At 35.3% G+C, this 8,707-nt stretch overlaps 1 protein-coding gene across 7 annotated transcripts in view; it reads right to left on the reverse strand.

The window, feature by feature from the left end:
- LOC126763553 (bestrophin-2) overlaps positions 1 to 8,503 on the reverse strand; it is a 48,874-nt gene extending 40,371 nt beyond the window's left edge. For 5 of the 7 annotated variants that reach the window (XM_050481169.1, XM_050481167.1, XM_050481166.1 and 2 more), the window contains exon 1: positions 8,060 to 8,503. The gene's annotated coding sequence lies outside the window, so the exon portion shown is untranslated. The remainder of the gene's footprint in view (positions 1 to 8,059) is intronic. The other 2 variants (XM_050481164.1, XM_050481163.1) reach the window with 2 other exon arrangements.
- Between the last annotated feature and the right edge of the window lie 204 nt (positions 8,504 to 8,707).

The following is an 8,707-nucleotide window of genomic DNA, read 5'->3' on the forward strand; positions in this document are numbered from 1 at the left end:
AAGAAGATGAACTTGCAAACAAACACAAACGAAAGGATGAAATTCAGTTTTCTGAATGCTATGTCACCCGTCAAGTGACCGTTCCTTTTCGAGGACCAACGCAGGGGCGATGACATGCCCTCGGCGAGTCACGCCTCTTTGAAATCCTCTTCACCCTTTGTAGCTGCAACGAGCGATAGAAAGGAAGAAGGGTGGCGGAGCCCCTCCTCAACCAGCAGCTGGATGTCCCGGTCGCAAACTGCCGAGCTGTACCAAGATAAATTGTTACTGGGAGGATACAGCCTCAAAAGCTTACAAATAATGAACGTTCCTAGAAGCAAATTCAGGATTCATTTGTCAATATAGGTACACTAGTCACTGCAGCCTTAAGAGACCGTATATAATACAGGCATTCTTTTCTGCAATGTGGCGATCCTTGGACATAGAAACTGAAATTTTGAAGCATCTGATTCTAGATTGTGGAACAATCTATTGACGCAGGGAACAAATCACCTCATTGGTGCCTAGCACCAGCCTTGAACTTATAAGATTACAAGACCTATGTTAGTCTTTGTGAAAGAGGGTAGATTACAACAGACCATAGGTTGACTTCATTAGCCATTTTATTCGGCTGGTCAGCTGTATCCGAGTACCTGGAAAGTCAGGAAAAACATTTTCGGCCGACTTGTTTCTGTGAGTGGTGCAAGCCGAAAAAATGCAGCGTTCGTTAGAGCAGAGGTACGCGATTTAATTCTGTGTGAAACTCGGTAAATCTGCGAGAGACGTTTAATATGATCAAGGCGGCTTACCCAAATGTTGCTTTAACAAGAAGTGGTGTGTTTTGGTGGCACCAGGCCTTCTTGGAGGGCCGGGAAAAGGTCGCAGATGAAGACCGTGCTGGGAGACCTGCGACTTTGGCAAATACCGACAATGTGACAAAAGCATCGTCCACCGTGAATTTGTTCCTCCTGAAAAAACCATCAACGCCAAGTTTGTTGCCTGAAAACGCCGACGAAAGGGGATCCAAGCAGCATACACCTCGGCTCTCAAGGCTATTCTGGAGAATGCCTTCCGTGACGCCTTCAACGCTTGGAAATCGAGCTGGCAGCGCTTCATCGACGCAGAAGGAGCTTACTTTGAAAGTTTTTAAAGAATTGTAACGATTGCTTCAATAAATTTTTTTAAATCGACTCAGTCCTCTAACTTTTCCCAACAAATCCTGTAGTACGAGAAGCCAAATAGGCAATGAATACGATCGATAAACCATCGTATTCACCAGATTTGGCTCATGGTGAATTTTTCTTTTTCCCCAAAATGAAATTGCCGCTCCGTGAAATCCGTTTATTTACAATTTCCGGGTACTTTTTTGTCTCAATGTGAATTCGAATTCTCCTTATGTGATAAATTCGAAATGTTCCAGCGCAAAATTCACGTAAATTAAAATAATGAACAACCATGCAATATTTGTAGGAAGGAAAAACTCAGTAATTAATTTTTAAATTTGCTTATTTTTACGCTCGACCGCTGAAACATTAGAAAAAAAACTATACAAATCACTTTTAAGATACAAAGCAATTTAAGATAAAAAACACCAAAACATACAAGCAATAAAAAAAATAAATAATTGCATGCTGCCTGCTAAGTAGCCAAAACTGAGCGATTATTCTAATTTACAGCTTAGAGAAAAATAAATGTTAAACACAATTTTCAGTTCATTAAAATTTGAAATAAAATACAATTAACGAACAAGCTTCATGCCTGCATTTCGGCGCAGTTTCGAGACTTATTTATTAACAATTTTTTAGTAATTTTTCAAGTGCAAGTGCACGGTGAGTGGTTAGAATGAATGTGTATAACTGTTATTCCAAGCAATGCGTTTGAGTTTGTTAAGTGCAAAATGAAACTAGTTGGTTTTGAATCAGAACGGGGTGGGTTGTGAACAGTTATTTTTAAAGATATCAAATTTTTTTTTGAAATAAGAGTTCTGTAAATAGTTCTTTTCAAATAATATATATATTTCGTATTCGCTTTACTGGATTTTTAGACCGAGCTTTTGAATTATTTGTAGAGTTTTGATTTTGTTTGTGATAACGGTTCCCCCACATCACACAACTTGAAGCAAACCCTTCAACCATGAAGTGTATTCTACGGATTTTTCAAGTCAGAGGCTCCCTCTGAAGATTAGCAGACCGCAAATCACCACTTAAAGCTCTCTCATTTGCGCATGCGTCGAAGGCGATCGATAAGCTTATTTTTTCCGCTATTTATAGAAGACTGCTGCACTTCTTGCAGCATTATAAAATCTTCTACAATGTTTTCCATTGTTCATATCGTCACCTGAAATGCAAAATAACGTAACAACATTTTCGGAAATTTATAGTGGCAAGAATGAAACACGAAATAAAATGGAACATGAGTGAAACAAAATTTTAATATTGGTTAAAACTGGTTTATATCTGACCGTAGAACCTGAAAATGTTGAAGATATATAATATTATGTATGTAATTTGAAGTAGTGAAGCGTTATCAATAAGACACTCAATTTCGATTTTTTTGATGATACGTTATTTTGCATTTCAGGTGACGATATGTAATTGTGTACATAATATATGAATGTATTGTACATAATATAAGCATGCTTGAGTGACGCACATGCGTAGCAGCATAAAAAGGTTGACTATTGATTGAAATAACAGCTTTGATAAACAAAAAGACACGATAAAACCACTTGTAAAAGGTAAATAGACGGAAAGTATGCATATGTGTACAAATATTTACTTATATACATATACTATATAAATGTGTCTATACCATACATATATAAACCTGTTTCTTTACTTGCTTAATTGTTCATATATGTAAGTTTGTTTATTTGTTGCTTTCTGCATACAGCATGTAAGATTTGAAAAATTCTTCTGCATTTCTGACGCCTGAGTGTTATTTTAAAGATTATTAGAAGTATGAAAAATTATATAAAATATAAAAATAATTAACTTAAAAGGAGACTAACTTGTATATTTACTTTATAAACCAAACTGGTTTCCTTTTTCTATTTTTTTCCTGTATTTAAATTTTAATAATTTTACAGAGACGCGTTGTGAAGCTTCATTGAATCGTTAGGCGCTAATATTCGAAATTAGAAAATAAGTTTTTAAACACAATATGCACTGATCTTATCTAATTTAGCTCAGCTTCTTTTCTAAATGCTTCAAAATGCGAAACAATTTCTTAAATTGAGAAAAGCCTCTAATTTTCGAATATTCATGCTGGATTACAAGGGAGTTCATCTGACGTTTATTCTTTCTAAACTTTATTAATAAAATTTTTGCTTTTGTTGGATTACTAAAATTTCATACTAAACTCCATAGAGTCTACAAGGTGCGTTCCAAAGTAAGCGGGGCTTTTTGCATCTAGCGCCCCCTGCTGGCGACATCTATATGTCGACTGGTGCGTTAGAATCCGCTATCTTTATCGATTGTCCATTTCATTGATTGAAAGTGAAATTATTACGTTTTAAGTGTCAGTATGTTTGTGTTATCGGTGCGAAAATGAGTTTCAAACAAAGAGCCAACATTAAATTTTGTTTAATAATTGGTAAAACTTTTACCGAAACGTTTCAATTGATGAAACAAGTTTATAGCGATGATTGCCTATCCCGTAGCAGAGCGCACGAGTGGTTTCAACGTTTTCAAAGGGGTCGTGAGGACATAAATGATGATCAACATATGGGCCAATCAAAATCCGTGATCACCGGAAATTCCATCGAAACTGTGCGTGAATTCATCAAAAATCATCCGAATTCATCATTGAAATTCACAGAAATAGAATTGAACATCTTCGAAACTTCGATTTATCGCATTTTGACCGAAGATTTGGGCTTACGAAAGGTGTGTGCATGGTTTGTTTCGCACAAATTGACTGACGACCAAAAATTGCTCAGTATGCAACATTCGATTCGACACTTGTGACCGACCGATTTGACCGAAAATCACATTTAAACCATTAACTACTCCCCGTATTCACCTGATATGGCACCGTGCGAATTCTTCCTTTTTGGAAAAATGCATTTGCCTATGAAAGGAAAGCGTTATGCAGACGTAGAGTCCATTCAAAAGGCTTTCACCGGCATACTAGCGGCCATATTGGCCAACGAGCTAAAACACTCGTTCGAGCCTGCTTTTGGACCGTGCAAAAAGCTGTATTGAAGCAGAAGGAGACTATTTTGAATAAAATAAATTGATTTTGCCGAAAAAACCATTTGTTTTTTTTTTTAAATCCTGTTTACTTTGGAACTCACCTTGTATATTAACTAGTATGAATGAAAGCTAGCAAATACCCGATATTTGTGTCTTTGGAATTTAAGCACTCTAGTCCTCAGTTTATTTAATATCAATATGAAATTTTATTATAACCTCAGTACCGCCAAATGCAATGTCATGCCGAAATTAGTTGGAATTTTTCCAAAAAAGCTGTTTTTAGAAAACAAATTTTTTGAAAAAATCTCCCACTGAGTAATCACATTAATGCAACGTATACTATGAACAAGTCTCAATTTCTGTTAAAAATTTTGGGAACATATTTTCAAACAGTCTCACTAAAAATTTATGAAACAAAAAATTTGTGTTTTGGGCGGATTCAAAATTTTCTTTTTTTTTCATTTCATCTTTCTATTATTATCATTTAGTGGGGTTTTCCATATACCTTTAATATTTGATACTTTCACTTGAATTTTTATTTTTTTTTGATTAAAAATGTTTTCGATAAAGTAATCCCTCTTAAAACGAATACATTTGTGCCAACACTTTTTCTAATCCTCCAAACAGTAGTTGAAGTTAATTTCCGAAATAGCCTTCAATACGCGTAGCGATTCACGTTTAATGGCTGCAATTAACTCAAAACGGTTTCCCCGGAGCGGTCGTTTTAGTTTGCTGAATAGTCAGAATTTACATGGAGCTAAATCAAGCCAACACGGTGGTTGTGATAGGCGGTCGAAAGGAGTTCGTAGAGCATCACACCTCGATAATCACAGAAAACTGTCAACATAACCTTGATTTTTGACCTGCTTTGACGTGATTTTGCCCATCTTTGCCACGATATTCGGCCAATACAGACAGCTAATCATCTGTTTCCGAGACTTATGACCAGTAATAATAAGTAATTTCATTACATATTGCTAGCCGGAAAGCATTGTTTCACGAACGTTAGTTAACGTGACATTGATTTTCGAAAAAAAGAGTGATTTTGGAACCAAACGTACTTTCACTTTTCTTAGGCAAATGGTTTTCACTGGTCCTTACGATATTTAAACGATGACATTAAGATCTCTGACTGTTAATCTTCGATTTTCAAGCACCAATTCCTTTTGATTCCGCACACAAAATTTGATGTAACTTTTTTGTTGAATAATTTCTACTAATCGTAAAAGTCACCGCATGCACTTTACGTACTTCAGAAAGACAACGTATTCTGAACACTAATGATTATTTAAATGTGACTTTTGGCACAGATGTTGCTGACAGTCATGCCAACCTAGAGGAAAAATATTTCGATGAATGGATTTTCGCGCGAAATTTAAAGTGAGAAGTTTTACTATTTTTCGCCCATAATAGTAAGCTTACACCAAATTTCGTGAAAGAAAAAGAATTTTAATACAAGTTAAAAATAAAAAACATCAAAACTGGATTATGTGAATTTTTAACATAAATTTTGAGATTATGTGGAAAAAGTCTGTATACAAAAGTTACAGATCTTTTCGTTACCCACAAAATTTCCATATAACTTTTTGTCGGAAATCGAGATAAACCGTCTTTCGAAATTTAACCACGACTCTCCTCTTTCTTTTCCCGATCATTGATCGTCTGTTAATTATTTTTCCTTTGATGTTTGTCATTTTTTCATTCGTTTCCGAAGGGTTTCATCCTACTATGCTTTATTTTTAAATTATCTTCCCTGGTGTACTAACCCTGTTCCTTCTTAAACTTTTCCCAATTATTTTCCTCCTCAAGAATGTTGGTTATATTTCATTTTAAAGACCTTTTAAAATTTTTATGCGTATAATAAAAACCTTTGTAAATTTTAAAAGAGTTTATATCCCAAAAATAAAACAGAAATAGTGTGAAAAAATAATTCCTCGAGCAAAAAATGGTTTGCAAAACATAAATAGGTTTGTTTATCGTCAGCTTCTACTACTCAAACTCATATATTTTTGTTGGAGTGAATGCGCATGCTTGCAGTATGTATGTATGTCATGAAAGCATACATATATATGTAATATAATATATTATTTAACTCATACACACAAGCACATATGAACAAACCACAATCAAATCGGTAATATTACATTTGATCTGGTAACTCAATAACATTTCAATGGACAAATGAGCGATCAGCTCAGATTTTTTGGTTTGAGTGCCTCAATATACAAACATACATGTTATTTATATTTATATATGTATGCATGTATGTGTGCGCATGTGTACAATTGCTATTGCCATTGCATTTCGTTTATTTATTTATTTTCGAATTCTTACTTTTACCGCTTCGTTGCGCGTCAGGTGTTTTTCGTCGATCTTTGACTAAATGCATGGCAAATGCATGGCGATGTGTGCGTGAGTGCCACTGCCACTCATACATACACAGTGCTTTCCAAGCGGTGCGAGCGTGTAAATGATGAGTGCATTAAAAGCCACGGCCAATAAAAATACACCAACAAATGTTGAACAAAGAGCACGCAGAGTGTACAAAATATTTGGTAAAATCGTAAATGAAATGTGGCTTAAGCTTACGCACGCTTCAATATTCATATAAGTATATGTATGTATATGGATTTATATGCACGTATATCACACACAAGCACACACAGATTTGTTTGTTGTAAAGTAACATATGGAAAAACCCAGCTGGAACAACGGTAAGCGCCAGTGTAATACATAGCAATGTAAGAAATGTTAACTTTAAAAGTTGAAAATGGTATGAGAAAGGAAAGAACTCTATATAACGAAATCAAATGAAATGGTAAATCAAGCGTTTTTGTATTAAAAATAACTCGACGACTATATTATGGTTAGTCTCAGACGCCTAAAATCGGCTGTTAGGAACGAAATCGCAAAAAATCCGCAAAGTTTTTGTTAATGGACGTTGATTGAAAGAGCTTATATTGTAAAGGCCGCATGCAAATAACCGAGTCCGAAGCATGGAAAGATAGGGCAATCAGCTGACTTCTATTAGTTGCGGTCTACTTCTATTATAACATACTACTAATATAATATATATTCTCATATTCATTGAGATAACTCACATATAGGTCACCAGGAACCCGGAAGTTCGATACATTGACCAATATTTTCGGTCAAAAGTCAACAATAGATACTGGTTCACATTTCCGGTATTTGAAATCATATGAAATAATTTTCTTCGACTATCTTGAAAAGAGCAAACACCAGGAACAGTGACTATTATTTAGTATTACTGGAGGTCTCGATCGTTCCAAATCGTAGAAAAGGCACCCTATTGAAGAAGAAGAGTTGGTACAGTGTCACAAATTATTGAAACTAATCGCTAAATATCAAGCATTTGGCCACGAATTGTTGTCGCTTTCCCCCCTAAGCACCTGTTCTGACCCCAAGTGACTGTTTACTGCTCTCAGCTTTCAAGAGAAAAAATTTCGCTGTTCACCGATTGCCAATTTTATGCTAAATTTATAACAAGAAGGTTTCTAATTGAGACCTTTTGCACTACAAAAGATTTATGTCCAGCGGGGCATGTGGAAATGAAAAAATGTTTACATCTGCATTTGTGAAGCAAGTCTTTTTAGCTCTATGAGCAACAGTCAGTACTAAATAATGGTTATTTTGATTGCAATAAAGCTGCATATTATAATATTATTCTCACACCTCCGGACATGGCAAACCGAAAACTAACGAGCGGTAATGCCATATTCATCAAAAAAAGGTGTTTATAGTTGTGTCTAGGTAGTTGTTAGTATTTTTTTCAAATTAGCTCAGTAACATAGTTATTTAACCTTATTATTTTCAGTTTTCCGTTTCATAAACGCTGCCAAAACAAATATATACAAACACACCTTTTTTTCTTTTGCGCTCACTTCCGACTGCTCCAACTTTCAATAGAGTGAAAAATGTGGCAAAAAAAAATTTCTTTCACAATAGCATTCGCAAACGATTCGTATGAAATCAGCTTATTTGCATAACAATTTCAGGTTTCAATTTCATTTTAACCAAACATTAGCACACAAACTGCACTGTGGATTATTGGAGCACTCACTCATAAGCCTGATTTTATATTAGTTATTCACTTTATTCTTAATTAATATGTTGTTTCAACATTTCAATTTTCCTTGCTTTTGTTTTATAATATATACATACATATATACTTATGTATACACTTATACATATACATATATAACTAGTTCTGTTGTTTTCGTTTTTTTTTTCAACGCGCGTTTATGTGCTTGCGTACGCGCAACTTTCCTTATTCGCCACAACTCGATCGCTTGCCAGCCGCGCTAAAACTGCGCTCCAATTCGGCTAGAGAAGCGCTCTTAACATCCAAATATCGGTGGCAACCGCCGTTTGCTGCCAACCTGCAATACAACGACAAAACGCGTGGAGGAACCCCCATACACGTATGCGCTCAGCTTTAGCCAGACTTAATAATGGTAACAGTATTGGTATGGAAGAGAGGGCGAGAGCGAGTTAGAGAAACGTTCATT

The sequence above is a fragment of the Bactrocera neohumeralis genome, chromosome 6 (genome assembly GCF_024586455.1).
Source record: "Bactrocera neohumeralis isolate Rockhampton chromosome 6, APGP_CSIRO_Bneo_wtdbg2-racon-allhic-juicebox.fasta_v2, whole genome shotgun sequence".
NCBI lineage: Eukaryota > Metazoa > Arthropoda > Insecta > Diptera > Tephritidae > Bactrocera > Bactrocera neohumeralis.